The sequence below is a fragment of the Leptonychotes weddellii genome, chromosome 6 (genome assembly GCF_054177405.1).
Source record: "Leptonychotes weddellii isolate Sample4059 chromosome 6, ASM5417740v2, whole genome shotgun sequence".
Taxonomy (NCBI): Eukaryota; Metazoa; Chordata; class Mammalia; order Carnivora; family Phocidae; genus Leptonychotes; species Leptonychotes weddellii.
Genome location: NC_138374.1, coordinates 19,569,473 through 19,591,396, shown reverse-complemented (window position 1 = coordinate 19,591,396; position 21,924 = coordinate 19,569,473). Strand labels below are relative to the sequence as shown.

At 41.5% G+C, this 21,924-nt stretch overlaps 1 long non-coding RNA gene across 1 annotated transcript; it reads right to left on the bottom strand.

Annotated features, from left to right (window-relative positions):
- Window positions 1-10,676: 10,676 nt before the first annotated feature.
- LOC115939406 (uncharacterized) lies at window positions 10,677-21,654 on the bottom strand. The gene is made up of 3 exons (XR_004074218.2): window positions 21,162-21,654; window positions 16,070-16,204; window positions 10,677-12,324 (listed from the first exon to the last, which is right to left on the bottom strand). It is a non-coding gene; the product is annotated as an uncharacterized LOC115939406 (long non-coding RNA).
- Window positions 21,655-21,924: the final 270 nt, after the last annotated feature.

The following is a 21,924-nucleotide window of genomic DNA, read 5'->3' as shown; positions in this document are numbered from 1 at the left end:
CCATGATGGAGGGAGCAGCTGGTTCTCTATTAGTGGCAATCCCTTTGGGGAGAAGTAGGATGCTTCTTTCAAAAATGATCACTTCTATACTGGAGAAAACCCCTTCCATCAGCCTTGATATAGGTTTATGAAGCTACTCCTTTCCAGTCATGTGATTTTGATAGTCTCTAAAGATGAAACAATTCATTAAGTAAAGCCTGGTATCTAAGACATTGATACTCCTTGGAAATACAGGTGTGGGGCAACTGTTTTTCGGGCTAAGTTGATAGCCTAGAAATGGGTCATGATCCATTTCTTAAATTTACCTGACAAAATTTGCTTGGGGATTTTGTAAAAGACACAGATTTCTAGTTTGCTATTTTGGTGACTGGTCTATGCCTGCAGAGATGTGGGGTATTGCCCCCTAAACAATTATCCCAGATGACTGAGCTGATTATATGGAAGTGGAGCCTTCATGCTGCCAGGGTTATGCTCTAGCGAGAAAGGGAGCCCCAGGTTATGGCAGTGGAAAACATATTTGGGATTCTTGGATTTCCAGCTGGGAGTTCAAGGGCATTCTTCCTGACATTAAAGAACAACGATTTCTCGATACTTGAATTTCCTTGATTTCCTTGATCAAGAAAGGTAAAGCCTTCCTATGGAGGAAAGAGGCCACTCAAGCCCTTGGTGGACCCAATTTGTATAAGTAAACGAAACAAACCCAAACCTCTTGTTAATCAGATAAATCCCCAGTATAGCATTTTACATTTGAATTTGTGAGTTGCACACATACACCCACACCTACACACAAATCAACCCATTTTTTTTCACCTTTCCAGCTCTAATAGGATCTGGTCTGTATGTCCTGTTAACTCTGCCCACTTAGGAAAAGAAGAATGGGGTGAAGGGATTACGGGGGGTAATCCTTCTGCAGGAATCTAGAGGTATTGCCTTTTCCCAAATTTCCATTTCTCAAAGAGAACAGCCCTGAAGCTCCTAAGAACTAGGAGAATGCAAATTAAGGATTACAATAGGGTGTAATTCATTAAGTAAATTACAGAGTATTCATTCAATAGAATATTATGATACAACCATTATAATGATAACACTTATAAATAATTGGTAATGGCACTGGAAAAGAACATAATATTCAGTAAGACAGCAAAATGTAGAACCATAGAACCATGTGTTGCATAATTTCAACAATTACACATAAACGCATATATGCACGACCAAGGTATGAGGTATAAAAATATAATTTTATTTTCTTACAAATAGATGGGTTACAAATGACTTCCATTTTATTCCTTAGATTTGTTCTCTAGGTCTCTCTCTCTTTTTTTTAAGATTTATTTATTTGACAGAGAGAGACACAGCGAGAGAGGGAACACAAGCAGGGGGAGAGGGAGAAGCTCCCGCCGAGCAGGTAGCCTGATTCAGGGCTCGATCCCAGGACCCTGGGATCATGACCTGAGCCAAAGGCAGACGCTTAATGACTGAGCCACCCAGGCGCCCCTCTCTCTCTTTTTTTTTTTACTAAAATTTGATATATCTCTAATATTGTTCAGAATAAAAAATAATTCAAGGTGATAGAAGGGAGAAAACTTCCAAGTTAAATAAAATAATTTAAAGCATGTTAAGAAGCATGTGTTTCCAATTATGGCTCTAGGATTTGTGCATCCCCACTATGTGTGGGGACACCTGCCATTAGTAATAATAACACCTGCCCCCAGGGAACTCCAGGGAAAGTTTTATAACTGATATCACAAGGATCCCTTAAAATCAGACCACCCTGCACCATGTCCTGTTCTATGCAGTCAATCTAGACCAGAACTCCAAGGGCAGAGCAGGCAAAGGAGCTGAAAAGATGATTTGATAACTAGTTAAAAAATCTGTGGTGGGACTTTTTACGGTAGTCTTCAATATATAGAATACTTTGGGGTAAAATGTATTGTTGAGTCCAGAGGTGAAACAGAAACTAGCAGGTGAAAGTTACCGGAGGGTTCAGATTTCAGCCCAGGCCATGGCAGACCGTTCTAACAATTGGAGCTTCGGAGGAGGGCAGCTCCCCAGCCAAAGCTCTATCTGAAGCTGGAGGATCACTTCTCCAGGGTGCCAGTAAGGGGCGGATGTTTGAAGCAGACAAAGGCTGTGTAAGGTAACACGTAAGCTTTCTACCCAGCTCTGGGACCCCAAGTTTTCAGATGCACAAAGCTGGGATTTTATTTGATCAAGCAGGCAGGACAGGCATGACTACTCCCATCATACAGAAGAGGAATTTGAAGCTCAGAGAGATTAACTGAAGGCCCTGAATCATACAGCTAGAGTGGCAGAACTACAAACTTCAAACCAGTGCTCACAGCCCTGGTATACACACACTCAAATACCAGGGCAGCTGTCCAAAGCTAGGATACCAATAACTCAAAGAATCAGGGAGACAGACACTTGATGGGTAAATGACAAGGAAAAATGGCAACTTCCCCTCAACCTTTGGCCTTTGTGACTGGATTATACTCTTCAGAGGGCATCTTCTTGTGTCACCCAACACAGACTTTGCCAGGAAAAAAAGTCACACCTGAAGTCATAGTCCAATCCAAAGTTTTGTTGTCCGAGAGGCACTCTGAACTCTCTCATGGGGCTCAGGGAGACTCTCCCAGGTAGCAGCCCTACCTGTCTTGAGTTGGTCTGAGGCTGGGGGTGGGAACCGCTGAAACAGGAAGGGGAAGAAATGCTTGATTCCCTGAGTGAGAACATGAGCCTGCCGTAAGGGAAGCAGGAACCTTCTGCCTCTGTTTCCAGGAAGAACTCTACTCACAGCTACACTGCTCCTGAGGAAATATGTAAAGCATAAGCAAGCCCAACGGCACAGAAGAACACTAGGGAGGAGGGGTGATCTTTTTCATCCTTGGTTTCTGGCAGTTTGGCCTCAGACTGGAGTTGTCATTGTTGTTTTTATTGCTGCTCTGCCGCAAAGAGAAATCAGGGTTTGGGGGGAGAGAGAAAAATTCAGAGGAAATAAAACCGGGAGCATTAGACACATTTTCTTTTTCTTCAGAGAACTGCCGTGGCATTAACAGTGCATTAACAGTGTACTCAGCGTTCTGATTTCCATGATGGGTGATTTCATTCAAGCGAGGACTAGGAAGAAATAAAATCATTCAATTAACATTTATTGACCACGTATCATGTGACAGGTACTCTCTAGAACATTTTCCATGTATTGGTTCACATGAGCCTCTTGGAGACCATATGAGGCGGCTATTATGATTATGCTTATTTAACAGATAAGGAAAGGCACAGAGAAGCTTTTGCAACCTGTCCAAGGTTTTGGACTATATTTGCTATTTTTTAAATAGTAGAGCTGAGATCAAGACTCGAGCAGTCTCACTCAGAGCCCAAGTTACACTGGACTGCGATGTTGTGCTAGTAGTCCAGATGAGAGAATGAAATGGTCAAGGAAAGTTACGAAACCTGTTCAAAAGCCACACAGAAAGCACTAAAACACTCTAATATTCCAGGATGAGGTCAGACGATGGTCCCCTAGCCCAAGAATATCCTGGACCAGTGCTCACAAATCACAACCACTGGCATTTCATGAAACTTCCTGAACAAATGTCTTAGAAAAGATTGATGTAGATGTTGAGCCAAACATTCACTGGACACCTACAGTGAGTCAGGCCCTCACCACATCAGCCATTCTCCTAACTTACAGATCCCTCACAACCAGCTTTGTAAACAGTATTTTTATCTCCTTACTTATGGAAACTAAGCACCATATTTGAGGTCACAGAGCCAGGTAACAGCAGAGAAAGAAGGAGCAGACCTTCTGACTCAGCCCAGGCCCCTCCACTTCACATTTCAGTTTGCCTCCTCAAATGAAAGAGAGAGTCCTTGAAATAACACAATTTATAAAACATGTAAATGTGAATCTTACCACTTTGACCTTAACAGAAGGCTGATAAAATTTTTTGAAATGTCCTAGCCTTTAACAATGAATTAAATGGAGCTCATAAAGGGGATAAGCCTGACTCTACAGTAATGAGATGTTTTATTCTCCCTCATATAATTTTACTGATGTTTGCAATCACTTTTCATGACAATAATGTCCTTCTCAAGGAAACAAGTTCGATTCTCTAAGGTTTGGTTTCCATGTTACCTTCTCATAGACTCCGAGGAACCCAAAACCCATGGACTAAGTGAAATTGGTGGAGGAAAGCCCTTCCAAAAGGAATAGAACAGATCCATCTTTTAATTAAAATGAGTCTCTGGAGGGTGTCCGGGTGGCTCAGTTGGCTGAGCGACTGCCTTTGGCTCAGGTCATGATTCCGGAGTCCCAGGATCGAGTCCCGCATCGGGCTCCCTGCTCGGCAGGGAGTCTGCTTCTCCCTTTGACCCTCCCCCCTCTCATGTCTCTCTCATTCTCTCTCTCAAATAAATAAAATCTTTTAAAAAAATAAAATGAGCCTCTGGAGATAGATGCATAGATACACAGATACTGAGAGAGAATGAATATGTACCACACAAAAACAGTCGATGTGATAGGAATGAACTCAGCCAGCCCTTGGCACTTAATGAATTACCAATTTCATGGGGATGGTTTCAGCAAAATTCTGAAGTCAGCAGTACAAGGAATTCTATAATGCCAAGACAGTGTAAAACAGCAGTTCTGTTTTCAGAAAAATTGGACTTGAACTGGAAGCCAACTACTCATGCTAGAATGGCAAGAGATTCACTGACAGACACTCTGGGGATACAGAGGTGCCAACTCTTGGGATGACCTCACCATACATTCTGAAATAGAAAATAATACTTTTTGGGATTCTGTTAAAGTTCATCAGTGAAAGAAAGTCCCTGCCATTACTTAAAAAGCTCTAATACTTTCAGTTGACTATTACTATTAATAGAAACTCACCAATTCAATCAAAAGTCATGCTTTCTACAGAGTCGGTTTAGAGTGTTTCTTCATTAGGTTTTTCCATTAGCCACATTCATAACATCCAGTGGAAATGGAGCATTAAAGGTCATTGCTGTGAGGCACTGGACAAATCACTGACAATCAGTCACACATTCTCTATGCTCTTTATACACCATTTTGCACCCTCTCAGTCTCCCACATCAAGACCCAATCCTAATCTTCGGTTCTTTCCTGAGATGCTTAAATAAAGGATAACTTTGATGAAGCAAGATGTGAAATTAAAAAAAAATCAACAATGAAGGGGCAGCCTTCGTGTCTCATTCACTTATTAATTCATTACAGATTGAATAAATGACCCTCTCACTTCATAAAATCCCTAGGACACTTGTTAGTATAGAAGAATGAAAGTTTATTGGGGTGGGGAAGAAGATTTTGAATGATTCCCAAAATTTAACTTTTTAACATAAAAAGTTCTCTTTGCCATGAAATTAACATGTACATCTTATAGTCTTTAATGAGAACTGAGTCACACTAGGATACTTCAAGAAAGGGTGGAAAAGCACAAAAATGATTCCATTAGTAGTAGACTCAGGATATACCTGGCTGAGCAATCGTGGCTGGAGCTCAGGTTATTCACCAATTCAATTCTCTCGACATAACTCATTTAAGGATTACAGCAGCCTAGATTCACATACTTTCCTTGACCATTTGAACGAATAACGTATACCTCATTCAGGGAACTTCAAAAAGATGGTCCGATGATACAAGGATTCAAGAGTGGCAGTTCATCTCTGTGTTACCACGAAAAGTTGATGAATTTATAATGAAACCAGTAACTCAAAAGTTCTGAGCAGCAATAATTATGCAGGAATAAATTACAGTCAAGAACCTCTGTACATTACAAGACACACCACTAGGATAGTGAAGAGTTAAATCGTATATAGGAAAATATACGTATATATGACAAATGACTCAGCCAGATGAGATATATAACAACAAAAACCAAAAACTCCCAAAAATCAATGTGAAAAAGACAGGAGACAGAATAAAATTCAAAAGATTTGAACAAATAATTTGCCAAAAGAGTACTGATATCCAAATGAACAACTAACCTTAGCAGTAATCAGGGAAATACTTAATAAAATCAATGTGACAATATTCCATAATCAAAGGATAGATAAAATAAAAAAGATGGAAAATCTTTTTTCCATGTATATGTGTAGTCACCAAAACTCTTATTCCCTGCTGATGGAAGTATCATTTGGTACAATTACTTTGTAAAAATATTTGGCAGTCTCTACTAAAGCTGAACATAACTGTCCTCAGAATTGGAGATGGGTCTAAATGTTCACCAGAAGACACAGAAGAGAATATCTATAGAAGAATGACTCATATTCATTTCAAATTATATAGTTTAGATAATTCACAAGTAAATACAATCTGGAAGAAATTCAAAAACATAATACTGAACAAAAAACACAGGTATTAAAAAAAGGACATAGGATTAGATTCCATTTATTCAAACTTTACATGAAGTATAAAACCAAGTAAAACCAACCTGTGTTATTTGAAGTCAAAACAGGTTATCCCAGGGGAAGAACTAACTATAAAGGGGTACGAGTCAGGCTTCTGGGGAGCTCCTCATGTTCTCTTCTGACCACAGTAGTGGCTACGCAGGTGTGTTCATTTATGAAAATCCTGCAAGCAGTGCAGTAATGATGTGGACACTTTTTAATGTATCTTACTTAAAAAAATTCCATGGTGGAAAGAAGAGATGGATAGGAGTCACTGGAGAAAAAACAATTTTTACGAAGTCTGATAAGAGTTAACTTTCTTCTTTGGGAGCAGTTCTGAGAAAGCTGGTAAGGTTCAAACCAAGAGGGAAGAATACCTACTTGAGGTACACAGCCACGCACATTTATATGTGTGTAACAGGTAGACTGTAGATAATAATGATGTCAATCCCTCCTTCGCCTATTATCACACTTCCCAGCGTAACAATACTGCACTAATAGAAAATGACAACGGACTTGTCATAATGCACCCCAACAGCCACTCTGGTTCAGGCCCCATGCCCAAGAAAATGACAGTCACTCATTCCCACCTTGTATAAGAGGAACAACAGGACAAATATCAAGGGGAAAGAAAGCTCGTCATAACCACGCTAGTGAAACTACTGTGAAGAGAGGAGAGAGCACCTGTGTTTGGGAGCTCAGAGTCTTTGGTCCAGTCAGAGACGTGATGCTCAAAGGGAAAAGGGAAACCAAAGATGGTATTTGAGGACTGGTAACTGAGCCCCAAATGGCACGGACACAGACGAGACTAAAAAGGAAGAATGACGGGTCATATCCTGTTAAATGTATGAAGAACCACAAGGTGGACCTAATTCTCATGAAAGGGGGGGAAAAACTGGCTACACAGATCCTTTCCCCTCCCAACAGTCCCTGGGTTGGCAAATCCCTAATCTTCTTTAAAAGGCCAGCTCAAGGGGCGCCTGCGTGGCTCAGTCATTAAGCATCTGCCTTCGGCTCAGGTCATGATCCCAGGGTCCTGGGATCGAGCCCCGCATCGGGCTCCCTGCTCTACGGGAAGCCTGCTTCTCCCTCTCCCATTCCCCCTGCTTGTGTTCCCTCTCTCGCTGTCTCTCTCTCTGTCAAATAAATAAATAAAATCTTCAAAAAAAAAGAAGGGGGGGCGCCTGGGTGGCTCAGCTGTTAAGCGTCTGCCTTCCGCTCAGGTCATGATCCTGGAGTCCCCGGATCGAGTCCCGCATCGGGCTCCCTGCTCGGCAGGGAGTCTGCTTCTCCCTCTGACCCTCCCCCCTCTCATGCTTGCTCTATCTCATTCTCTCTCTCAAATAAATAAATAAAATCTTAAAAAAAAAAATAAATAAAGGCTAGCGCAAATATTAATTCCTTATAAAGTCACTCCTTCCCCCCTCCCAAAATCCTCACAGGACTTTGCACAAATCTTGATTATATTTACTATGCACTTAGGACTCTAAATTGCATTTTTTATTTCTGTACGGCTGGCTCCCTCTTCCACTCTGTGTATATAACCTCAGGGGCAAAGCATCTTAGCATGTAGCACAGTCATCTGAGATGTTCTTATAGTTGGTTTTTTTTTTAATAGCTTTATTACAAAGGGAATACATACACGTGGCAAAAAAAAAAAAAAATCAAGACAGCATAGACAAGTATAAGAGGGATGGATAAAAGTTTCCTCCCCATGATCTAGCCCAGCAGTTGGCAAGCTTTTCTTATAAACGGCCAGATAGGAAATATTTTTGGTGCAGCAGGACTATGCTCGCTGTTAGAGCTACTCAACTCTGCCGGGTGCATCACAAAAATAGCTACAGATGATATACAGAAACAGATGAATGAGGCTGTGTTCCCATAAAACTTTACTTTGAGAACAGGTAGCAAACCAAATTTGTCCCAGGGGACATAGTTTGCCCACCCCTGTATACTAAGTGATGGTCTCATGTTCCAAATGTGTCTTACAAAATGTACTGTTAGTTGAGTATATCCTTTATGCAGCCCCACTAACCAAAATGTAGCTGTTAAAGACAGCAAAAATACACAGTGATGGACCTGGACCAGTTTCTTCAAATAGAAAAAAAAGTTCCTAAATCACTTTTTTTTTTTTTTCCCCCATTAAGAACCAGGTATATGTGGCTGGGTAGCTACCAACTACCTTTGTGGAATGTCTGCAGAGTTAAAAAAGAAAGCAAATGTATCCAAGTTTTTGGTGTCCCCATATCTCCTCAAATGTACAGTTTACTAATTCTAGTTTCATGCTCAGATGAGCCTGTAAAATTATCTAACCCATTCAACATCTAAATTACAACATAAGCTCTAATACAAGGACCCAAGGCTTTGGGGGGGCTGCCTAGAAATCTAACCACAAGGGTGAATACAGTTTCAAAAGGAAAACCCATTCCCAGCCAAGAGAAAAAAAAAAATTGAAGTACCCTCTCTTTGTAACATCAGAAGCCACATGTGCATACCTTCAAAAGGGGACTGAGGTGGCTGTTGGTTTCCCCTGTGCCGTGCAATCGGGTGTATGTTTCAGGTCCTTTAGTAGTAAGAGATGGTATCTATGAAAAAAAATTTAGAACTTATACTAAAACTTAAAAAAAAAAAAAACTTATCTGTAGGAAATGTTCTAGTGAGTGTTAAGATCAAGTTCCACTCTAGGAATTTTAAAAACATTGATGAATTACAAGTTTTCCACTGTCATTGGCTTCCCTCAGTTTCTCACTCTGCCTGTGATTCTCTCTTTGGATCTCTGGGTCTTCATGTTTCTGACATAGCCTCTTTCCCTCTACCTCTCTCTCACTCCCTCCTGCTTCTCTCTCTCTCTCATTCTGGTTCTATCATAGTCTTTGGGGTCTTTTCCCTTCTCCAGCTCTCTGTACCTCAACCTCTGTCGGTTCTGTCTTCTCTTTCTCTTTCCCTTTGTCCGTGGTTGCCTTTCATTTAAGTAATGCAATCATCAAAGTTCTTTTCCATGGCCATGCAAGACTTTCTAATGACTCACCTTCATGGGTGAGGAGTTACAGGTAGAATATGGGTGCTTGACTCACTATGTATTCATATGGCTAAGGATGTGCATGTTCTATGTGTGTGTGCACGTATATGAATATGTACACGTAGATGAATATCCAGATCAAGCTAATGTCTGAGATTTAAATTGAGATATATGTTTTCTTTGTTGGACTTACAGGTCACCAGAGTGTCTAGTATATAGTATACAGTCTTGTTGGTGCAAGTACCTCCGTATCTGTCTCTTTTTTTCTTTTTTAAGATTTTATTTATTTATTTGATGCTCCCCACTGAGCAGGGAGCTGATGAGGGACTCCATCCCAAGACCCTGGGATCATGACCTGAGCCTAAGGCAGATGCTTAACCAACTGAGCCACCCAGGCACCCCAATATCTGTCTCTTTTCTAATTAAAAAAGAAAAACTGATGAGGAAAGGCTTGGTTGCATCCACTATCATACAATCAGAAGAAAAAACACAAAGTGATCTTCTTACCACCATTGTCATCAAAACTATCTACAAACACAAGTTGGTAGAGATTTGGGTTTTTTTTTTGTGTGAAACCTAGATGCCTAGAATTAAGCATAATGAAGCTTATAAGGTTCATGATCTTTTTTGATTCAGTTTAAAATATTTTTTAAGTTATAAAAGTAGCATATATTCATAGAAGAAATATCAAAAAACCACAATTTAAATGATAGTTAAAACAGTCATAATCAATGATAATATTTTAATCTTACCTTTCTAATTTTTTTTACATTTTCTTTCTTTTCTTTTACAAAAATAGAAACATATTCAATAAAGTATATGGAGCCCCTATTATGTACCAGATGCCCTGTTAGATAAATAGAGAACACAACAGACAAAAATTTCTACCCTCATGGAACTTAAAATCTTACTATTTTAAAAATTTATGTTTTTACCTTTTACTTTGCTGCATACATTTTCTAAGTCATTAAATACAGATCAATAATACATTTAATAGGTATTTGATATTTTATCACACTGATGCACAAGAACAGGGGTATTATTTGCTATTATAGACCAAGAAAAGGCCAAAAAAAAAAAAAAACCCCAAACCAAACTCAAACCCAAAATCACATAGCAAGAATTTAGAAGTATTTACTCTGAGTGAATAGTTATAAATGCTGTAAGGGATATATAGAAAAAAAGAACAAAAACAATTTTTAAAAACTTTTTTTAAAAGATTTATTTGTTTGACAGAGAGAGACACAGCGAGAGAGGGACCACAAGCAGGGGGAGTGGGGGAGGGAGAAGCAGGCTTCCTGCCAAGCAGGGAGCCCAATGCGGGGCTCGATCCCAGGATGCTGGGATCATGACCTGAGCCAAAGGCAGACGCTTAACAACCGAGCCACCCAGGTGCCCCAAAACAATTTTTTTAAAGATGAGAGATGGCCCCAGTCCTCTAAGACATGACAATGGACAAGGGAGAGAGCATAATTACAGAAGAGAGACAATATCCATTACACACCTGCTAAGTGGGCATTAGTCCGTGCTTACTATAGTGTGTTATTATTAATTCAATGACAACAACAACAACTACTACTACTACTACTAATAATAATAATACAGCTAATGTTTATTACTATGTGCCAGGTACTACGTTAAGGACTATCAACCCATTTAAGACTGTAACAAACTTTAAGAAGAATATTTTTATGTATGAGGAAATAGAGGTATAGAGTCACAGTTATTTTCATGAAGTCACAGAGCTAGTAAATGATGAAGCAGTATTCCAAACCCAAGAAGTCTGTTTCCAGAGTCTTTGCTACTGATTATTATATTAGAGTTAAAAAAATGCACCATATTCTATCCTCAGGACACAAATCTTATTTATGTGGATAACCAAGAAAAATGGTACCAAGAACTCATTCCCATTATACAAACTACAAAGTATTTATTTCACAGTAGAAAGACTGCTTTCCAGGGAAAGGTATAGTCTTTCCTTTTTCTGACATCTTATATGTACATCATTATCTCTCCCCTAGCCTGCTTCAGCAGGTCTTACCCCATTGTATTCAGATTCTTTTGAGAAGTTACTGAAAGCTGTGGACTTCAACTTTTTCCAAAAAAAAAAAAAAAAAAATGCTCATGTACACAGAATGTGTAGGCAATCTCAGAAAGTTCATGGACCTGAAGCTACAGAAGAATCCTCTAGGGAAATTTTTTTCAAACTTTAATGTTACTAAGAATCACCTAGGGGATTATTAAAACATAAATACCCCTGCTCATTCTCCTGCCCCCATCAACATAATAAATACTAATTCCAGATTAGTAAAATACATTTACTTCAAACATTCCAGGTTATTTAAATGTGGGGGTCTGAGGAACGCCCCTGAATGTAGTTTTGGTTGCCAGTTGGAGAACCCAAGGCTGCTCAGTTCAAAATCCCTCCACCTACCCAGGGCTGGTCAGGTGGAGATTAGAGACAGTGTTTCCAAACCTGGGTGACAAAAGCCTTTTCCCTGATTCTAATCAAGAGAAAGAACTGAGGAACTAAACAGAAGACCTTTGACTTTACAAATAGGCAAGCCCTGGATCAGATGACCCATGAGTTTGGGTTCCCATATCCTCTCTCATTCTAATTAGGGAAGATGACCAGAACCATCAAGACTTTGGCTCTTGGGCACAGTATGATCAGCCAATTACCTGACAACATGTCTCAGTAGCCTGATGTCCAAGTGAGTGTCCATGTTGTCCATCTGTCTCTATAGGGTCAGTAGCCAGCAAGGAGAAATCAAATGCCAGCTTCCACACATTCATTCTTTCTGGAGAGCAAGCTGGAGATGACATGTTAGTGATGCTACGGAAGTCACTCATAGGAATGGGTGGATGTCATGAAAGGAATCAAACAGGTCAGCACCCTGAGAACAGAGTAACATGGAAAGGAGCACACTTAGATTTTTCTGTTCATGCCAAGGTTCCCCTACCATCACTTGAACTGGTTTAGGAATTCCTCTCTAAGAGACTTCAGAATGAACCCAATACACAAGGGCAGTGTGACAGTAGAAAGAGCTTTGCAAAGTCAGAGCAAAACTCAAATTCCTGTTGTACCACCTTTTAACTAGGTAATCTGTGGCAGCTTTCTTAACCCCTCTTGAGACAGAGCAGGGTCTGGGCTTGGGTCCTCTCAACCCTGAGCTTGAAATCCAGCATTTCTTGGTAGCTGAAACCCTATGTGTCTTGAGTAGCATATTTTGCAGGAACGTGGAAGAAGCATGTTTGTCAAAAGAGGGACACAACCAGGAAGACTGGTGAAGAGCAAACCAAACCAGTCTGCGCCAAGGTGGACCACAGGGCTGATCTGACTTTTCACCAACTTTCTCCCTCATTACAACACTAAAAATCACACCCAAGGGTGGAGATTTAACATGCTAATGACACACGCAGTGCATGAGGAAGAATGTTTTGTCCACTGCGCCTACGTGCCCCACTTCCTGTATCCTCCATCCCTACATGCTTAGACATCACTCTTTTGTCACCTCAGCCTCTTTAGAAACTTTCCTCAGCCTCTGTTCTGAGAGCCAGCCTGATGGATGCTTTCCTTTGTTCTGTCTCCCTTGTGTTCGAGCATAAGCCCCGAGAGCCTTGCCTGGAACTCCCATTGTCCTCTAGTAAATTTCTGTCCAAGAACCCCAGTCAGTAATAATCTGAGCATGTTTCCACAATGTTAGAATGGGGATAATACCTACTTCACAGGGTTGTTGTAAGGATTAAGATTTTTTTTTTTTTTTAATTTGAGAGAGAGAGCGCAAGAGGGGGTAGGGTTAGAGGGAGAAGCAGACTCCCTGCCGAGCAGGGAGCCCGATGCGGGACTCGATCCAGGGACTCCGGGATCATGACCTGAGCCGAAGGCAGTCGCTTAACCAACTGAGCCACCCAGGCGCCCTGTAAGGATTAAATTAAATAACATAGTGATGATAGTCTGCAATGTGCTTATAGGGGATTGCTCAAAAGCTATGGTGACTTTTATCATTGTTGTTAAAAGTCAGCTTCTGTTATATCATGTAGACAGCACACCTGGGTGGAACAGAGTTGTTTAGCAAACTCCCCTCTGCCTTGTCTCCAACCCCCAGTCTCAGTCAGACACAAGAAGAGCAAAAGGAGCCATTGATGACTGATTCCCAATTGTCAGCAAAAAATAAAAATAAAAAATAAAATAAATAACACTTCTTTTTTTGTTTTTTAAAGATTTATTTATTTTATTTATTTTTTAATTTAATTTTATTATGTTATGTTAATCCCCATACATTACATCATTAGTTTTTGATGTAGTGTTCCATGATTCATTGTTTGCGTATAACACCCCGTGCTCCATGCAGAACGTGCCCTCCTTAATACCCATCACCGGGCCAACCCATCCCCCCACCTCTAAAACCCTCAGTTTGTTTCTCAGAGTCCATAGTCTCTCATGGTTCGTCTCCCCCTCCGATTCCCACCCCTTCATAAAATAACACTTCTATCATTAGGCAATGACACCTGACTTGAAGTAAATCTTATTAGTATCCTGTATGGTCACTTTATAAGGCTAATGATGACCCATCAATCACCCTGAATTAAACAACTTGTTCTAAAGCCCAGCATGTATCATTTGTGTTGGTTCTCCTGGACCCCCAGAGCCCTGTGCCCCATCCCAATGGTGGTCCCTGATGGGCAGGAAGGCAGGCTTTAGCCAAAACATAACTCTGTCCCCAGCCCACGGCGAAAAGGCCTGAGCAAGTGCAGGTATTAGCAGAATTCTGTGGAATTCCTAGGTTTTAGCCTTCCCTTCTTCTAACACCTGACATGCAAAGCACACTGCTAACCCAGCCATCTCTGAGCTTCATCTAGCACAAAGTGTAGGTAATAATATCTGTCCTTCTTATGTCTTAGGACTATGATAATAAAACTGAAGAAATATGACAAAATTCTTCAAAAGTGAAGCATTTGGAACAGTAAAAAGATACATTACTGATCTAAGGCAGTGGAAAAATATTCAGTAGATCTCAGCAGAAGCAGAGACATGACGGCTTTGATGGACACGTAAAAGTACATGCAGGGTTTCCTACAAGAACATCTGGGTCCTTTTATCCCCACCAGAATTTTAGAATAATATCTGTTTCTTTAGGATGAACCCTGCATAGTAAAATTTCACCTTTGTTTCTTGCCAAGCTTTGAACCATTTCATCTGTAGGGGCCAACAGCGGGCTATCCCCAAATATGCTACTTTGGCATACTGATTATTTTAAATAAAAGTTACAAGACAGCCAGTACAAAAACAGCATTCTGATGGCACCCCACCCCTCAACCTGCCTTTGTTTCCAGAAAGCAAAAAATAAATCTCCCTCTCTGTACGGCAGGTAAAGAGAATCTGTCCTGGGTGCCTGGGTGGTTCAGTTGGTTAAGCAACTGCCTTCGGCTCAGGTCATGACCCTGGAGTCCCTGGATCGAGTCCCGCATCGGGCTCCCTGCTCGGCGGGGAGTCTGCTTCTCCCTCTGACCCTCCCCCCTCTCATGTGCTCTCTCTCATTCTCTCTCTCTCAAATAAATAAATAAAATCTTTAAAAAAAAAAAAGAGAATCTGTCCTTTATAGGAAATTTGAGCCAACGAGGCTTTAGAAACAACCCTTGTTACTTTTTTACCCTTTTACTTTCCCAGCCCAAATCCTGTTTAGAATCCTTTATCAACTGTGGCTCCCAAAGTTACATTTTCTTGTCCTGTCAATTCCTCAGAGATTTATCGGCTCCTTGTCCAAAAAGTGTAAAAACTGCCTGCCCTTGTCATTTCTTGAAGTCTCAATTTCTTCATTGTACCTCCATGTGCACTCTGGTTTGGTTTTGTTTTGTTTTGTTTTAATCCGGTTAATCTGCCTCATGTCAATTTAATTCCTAAACCAACTGGAAACACCTTGGAGGAAAGAAGGAAGCTTCTTCCTCGCCTACACATACATCTGATGTGAGCGGAGTCTGCACTCGGCAGTGGCCATCACATCCCGAGGAGTCTGGTTCCTCCTCACACTGGCCACAGGTCTTCCAGGCCATCACCTCTGACCATGGCAGGGATGAGGTCTGGCCAGTTTGCCTTTGGAGACACAGGTGTGTTCTTCCTACTTTCGAGAGGTATGGGGCAACAATCAAGATACACATAAAGACAGGCCATAGAATTTGCATATAAATTTAAAGACATAAGGCAAAGTGGCATTTTGGGGAGGCTGGCTCAGGATGTCTCTGATGGACTTTACTAGATAAAAGACAGTCTTTGTTTTGAAAACTGTATTTGAGAGGATAAAAAGAAGCTATAACATTCAAGATGAGATTTAAATGTGCAAATAAGGGCAATCATATCTTTAAGGGATGGCATGGGGGGTTTTTTGTTTGTTTTTGTTTTGGGGGCACAGATTTTCAATTTCTCATTGGGCATGTAATATACACATAATCATTCAAAACTGATGTCATATATTAAGGAATTTCCTTTCTATGTTTGCTCTTGCAGTTCTTTTTCCTACCAAGAACTATGGTCATGTCAAAATTCCCCTTTTAAAGTCCTCACTACTATTCATCATCCAATTTAAGCACCAACCTTGCATAAAAGCCTTCTTAACCATCCCTGCCAAAAGGTTCTCGGCTCACCTTTACCTCTCTGGCAGTTCTGCCATCAGATGACCTGCATCTTCTACGGCCTCGTATGAATGTTCATCCCTTTCTATACCACGTCACACACACCTCTTCAACAGTGCCTGGAACATCTTCGGTGCTCAGCGATATCTGTAGAATGAAAAGTTAATAAGACTATTTGCATAATGCTGTTAGTGTTGTCCCTGGCACATGGTATTCCTTAAATGTTAGCAATTACTCATATAAATAAGAAAACACTCCATATATTTTTGTGCCCAATTCTATGGTATCGTGTCCAATTCTATTCTATTCATACTTTTTTTTTAAAGATGTGAATCATCTCCAGAGTCTTTTTTTAAAGTTTTTATTTAAATTCCAGTTAACATAGAATACAATGTTAGTTTCAGGTGTACAATATAGTGATTCATCACTTCCACACAACACCTGATGCTCATCACAAGTACTTTCCTTAATCCCCATTACTTATTCAACCCATTCCCCCACTCCCCTCCCCTCCCCCAGAGTCAATATTTAATGACTTTTATAGAAGGTACCAGAAATTCCAAAAAGAAGTGTAATTTCTATTCTGAGATTATGCATTTTGCCGCTGACGATTCCATGTTTGCCAACTACAAAAGTGATATAAAACAAACTACTATGTCTTTATATTTTAAGTCGAATACCAGTACCTGATTTAAACAGTGGGTTTCAAACTTCAGGGATTTATGTAAACACATATGTATGTGAACAATAGGGAAATACCTAATCATGTGAAATAGAAGGCTTGCTCACTCCCAAGTCAAGGACATAGATCGATATGTCATCTTTGTGTCCCCAAAACTTTACTTGCAAGTACAAGGAGCTCAACACTCTCAAACTGAAGACACTAAAACGTTGTGTCTGAGCTGGCTGGCACTTCAGAGAAACAACTATGTGTCCTCAGAAAGCAGAAGGCAGATAGTCTCCCTACTTGGAAGATTGCTAGTAAGGAGATTCAGACTGGTCCACCTGCCTCCACATCTTATGCCTTCTTCCTCTACAGCATCTTGCTTTCCATGTCATTTTCCTTCATAATTAGGACCAGAGCCCTGATCAGAAAAGGAAAACTGTAAGTTTGTTAAAGAAAGCCAATTCTATGAAAATTTAAAAGGTCAGGTGAAAAAACCTTATATAAATGATCACCAAACCTGGTTTTCCCAACTGATGGCAAACTAAAATCAGGTTTTTTTGTTGACTCAGAAATGTATGACGTAAGACCAGATCTCAAAATTTTCCTACGAATTTGTGCTCAGTGAATCACTCAAGTGTTGATCTTAAGGCTCTCTAAAGATGAAGAGGAGAGTATGAGAACAATGCAATCACTACTGGAGCTCAGGAATGAAATTTGACAGGTAGGTATTAAAAGCATTCCCTTTTCCCAAGGAGATGGACCATCCATAACCAGGACGTGCCTCCTCCCAACCTCCTCTGAAATCCATTCATGATGAATAATTTTACAATTTTACAAACAGATCTCGACTGGCTCTGATTTCTATCTACAAGGCAAGCATAGATTTGGGAGTCAGATCAAAAGAGTTTATAAATTGTGTTCTGTCCCTGACACTCGCATAAGAGCCCAAACGAATGACTTATTCTTTCTGAACCTTGGTTTCCTGTTTAATGTCATGCGGGTGATCATTCAACCCTCACAAGATTATTGTGACATTTTTAAAAATGATGAATATAGGACATTTTACAACAGCAACAAAAAAATACTGGTCCCGTTGAGGGGCGCCTGGGTGGCTCAGTCGGTTAAGCGTCTGCCTTCAGCTCAGGTCATGATCTTGGGGTCCTGGGATCGAGCCCCGTGTCGGGCTCCCTGCTCGGCAGGGAGTCTGCTTCTGCTTCTCCCCCTGCCTGCCGCTCTCCCTGCTTGTGCTCCCATTCTCTCTCTCTCTCAAATAAATAAATAAAATCTTAAAAAAAAATACTGGCCCGGTTTAATTGCTCAGGTAGTGTTGCTACATCTCAGGTCCAAAAATAGCTGAAGGAGAAGACATGCATGTCAGATAACCAGACAGTCATGGCAATTTGATAAATGCAACATTAATACCATCACAATGACGTGAGTTATGTATGCAGATGACTGTCTATGAGCAATGTTGTCAGTGAGAAAGAGCCAGGGGGTGAGAAACTGAAACATTTAAATCACATTCAGCATAAAAATGTGAGGAAAAGATATTAATGCTTACCACCTACCTAACAAGAATGTCATAGGCATTAATGAGCTAGTGCTGGTTAGCATTTTGAAACTCAGTGGAGGAAAGACTAATGCACACAACATACCCCACAAGGCAGTGAATATAATCATATAAAGTTAGATCATGTATAAAATGAGTTGTGTAGAAGCAATACACTCGCTCCTGACAAATGATCTGTGCTCTGGGTCCTGAATGCCACAGTACTCCCTCATTTGGTCCAAATCTTGCAAAGGTTCCCATCAAGAAAGTCTGCCCTGTAGGACAAGGCTGCAAATGTCAGTACCTGAATTTAAGTAATGGCTCAAAATCTTGGAAATTCCTCTGAACTTGCTCTCTCTCTCTCTCCCTCTTTCTCTTCTCTCTCTTAACACACACACACGGAGAGAATAAAGAAAGGTCTAGTCATGTGCAAGGCCAAATTTACATCCTCAAACAGCTGTCCCAAGAGCATCAGAAACATGCACAGGAAGGAGGCAAGAAAACCATTCAGAATTCTTGAAAAGTTATATGGGCAGTCTATAATCATCATCCCTTTAGTTCAGGCTTTTAGCTAAAGATCAGACAGGTTCAAAGGATGTGTGATGCCTAGGCCCCACTGCTTTCTGGGAGAGAATCAAAGTGGCAAATCATGAATTTCTGATGTTGTCTTCGTATTTGGGGCTGATGAACTATTCCCTTTACTGATCTGAGAGAAAGAAAGGTGTTGGAAATGGCAGTGACACACACATGTACGGAACTTTACCACAACAGTATCCTTTCATGTGCACCAAGATCTGTTGTTCTGTCGATTAATTCTGATTAGCACTGACCTCACTTTACAGATAAAGAAATCTAAACTCAGATTTTTATGTCAGCTTGCCAAAGGTACATGACCAAGAGGGCTAGCACTCAAATCTCCGCTCTACTTTTCATTTCATTAAGTCGCCTCCATCTGAGAAGTTTTCTCTGATTCTACACAATCCAATTTGCAAAAATAATAATGTCACCTTCTCCATGATGCTGAAACAGATAGAGCTGGCTAGATGAAATTGATTAGCTCTGCCTTTGAGTGCAGAGAGAGAGAGAGAGAGAGGTTATGGGGTGTGTATGTGTGGCGGGTTAAGATTAAAAACTGAAGGACTTCAGTCAAGAGAGAAAGCTCACTAGTTAGCGGACTTTGAGTGCTCAAACATTACTAGTCACCACCATTATTACTACAATAAGTCACCCTTGTAGATGTACTGCAGGTCACACATCCAAAATTTGACTAACACTGTCCCTATATGACTTATAAGCATAAGCTTATGACCATGCTCACAACACACCCCCCACTCCACCCGCACACACACCCTGGCAATACATTTTAGTAATTTCTTAAATGAACAAGTATCTCACTTGCCAAAGATGCATTTTCTCTTCTCTCATTCTGTTCAAAATCTTTCAAGATGAGGTAAGGGATAATTTGCAGCTTGGATATCAGTATGTATTTCTAGTTCAAAGTCCTTTGCTTCATGGTACCTACATATTTGATGTGTTTGAAACTTCCCTTCACAGTCAGAAATTCTGAGCTAACTGCTTAAAGAAGTGAAAAAGTTTTAAAAATTTCAAATTTAAATGGAATGAGTAATTTTAGCGGCAATGATATTAAAGATGTGATTATTAAAGTAGGGAGTAAGAGTAAAGGTCTCCAGGAGCTCCAGGGAAATAATCTCTGCTTCAGTTGTTTAAGTAAACGTGTATATGAACAACATATGGACCAGAACCTATATCCTCAAGGCTAGATATTAGAGTAGTCTGGATGCTCTCAGGACAGGGCTAGGAATACTAATTGCTGTTATTGTGATTTGTATCAATACATTCTAAACCTATGTTCATTCCTACTGAACAGATTTTATCTTAAAATACTCAAAATTTCTATTTCAGAGGCTCACAATGAGCATAACTAAAGTGGGAAGGTTTCTAGCAATCTTACTACAAATGCAGTCATGGTTAGAAGGTGCTAAACTGAATAATCTGTGCATATTTCAAAGAAGAAACCTCAATTTCCTGATTGAATCCACCACTTATTTACATTTATTTTTTTGCCTGCCCTTGTTCATAATGTTCTTAATATCTGCTTTATGGTAGCCTAGAAAACTTTCACACGCTTTTTAAATGATCATTAATCACAACCACCAAAGCTGCTGTTTCACCATTTCTGCCAAGGAGAGTTTCCAGGTTCACTTTAAATTGACAGCTCCAACACTGAAGGGCTGCAGACATATTCCCCAAATTCTAAAACCTCCTCCAGCATGGCCAAAAATCATGACATTCATCCCTACAAGCTTCTCTGTGTGCAGCAGAAGCCCACCACACCTACTGTCCCCAGTGTCACCGTCTTGTAATCTAGCAATCCCCTCACCTCATAAGGACAGGGCAAGCCTTTATTTGTGCTCTTCACTGGAGAAGGGCAAATAGTGGAGCACAACAAGGGGTTGCTGTCACTGGGGTCTTAATGTTTCTAGGACTGGATCACACCGGAAAACAATCAATAATTCCCAAGCTGCAAAGCCCCAGCTCTAAACACACACACGTGCCCTTAGAAGGTGATACAGGCTCTCTCTGTAAGTTGCATCTCCTGAGTGCCCAGAGAGACAGACTGCACCAAAGGACAATGGCTGTCCACTGCAGTTCTCATCCACTTTAAATTACCTTGCTAATCTGTCATCTTGGACTTCCTGGAGCCATCAGTAAGTCTGCAGCAAGTAAAGGGGAAATCATTCCAGAGAATGTCAGACTGCCCTAAAAGTTAACCCTCTCACCCTCACATTCCAGATACTTAACTAACAAACCCACTCTTCGCCTGGTCTTCAACCCCACAGACCATGGTGACAGGGTGTAGGATTTACCTGCTAATTTGGAAGTTTCTTTCATGGTTGGGGCTTGGAGAAGATGGAGGTCCCGGAGGGATGGAAGCATTCTGGAGGTGATACAGTTCCTGGGGAAGTTGGGCAGTGGCTTCTTTTTGCACAGTTTCCAAGTCAGAAGCCTCATATGCCCCTGTCCACCTGACTCTTCAACACACTTTAGCGCTTCCTCCCCTCACCCCTCACCCCTTACCCCTCGCCTCTGATCGCGCCCCGCCGCTACTTCTCCACTCACAACGCTGTGGTGGTCAGCCAAGTGGAGCGGCCTTTGCGTGCGGAATTCCTTGTCACCTCCAACGTGCTGATCTTCAGCTCAGCTCCTCCAGCCCCGAAGCCTGTAGCTTTGTACTCTTGCTGAGGAGTTCCAAGGTCCCGCTGCTCAAAGTATCCCCGGGCTTCCACTCTTGCTCGGCTCCAGTTCCCAGCTCTGCGCCGGAGGCGCTCCGGGAGAGGAGGGAGTGGCAGCCGCCGGGCCTCGCCGCTTTAGGTGCGGGCGTCCCCGGGGCGGGGCCCTGGGACCGCGGGACACCGCAGGAGCCGCCACCGCAGGCGCCCGGGGCGCCGAGGACCCAGAGCCCCGCGCCGGCGAGGAGCGCGCTCAGCCCCGGGTGGGGTCGCGCCCCGCGCCCCGCGCCCCGCGCCCACTTTTCCCGTCGCGGGGGCGGAGAGCCGCGGAGAGGGGCCCGGAGAGGCGGCGGCGGCGCGGGGCTTTGAGCTGGACGGCTGCGGGGGGCAGGCGCGCAGG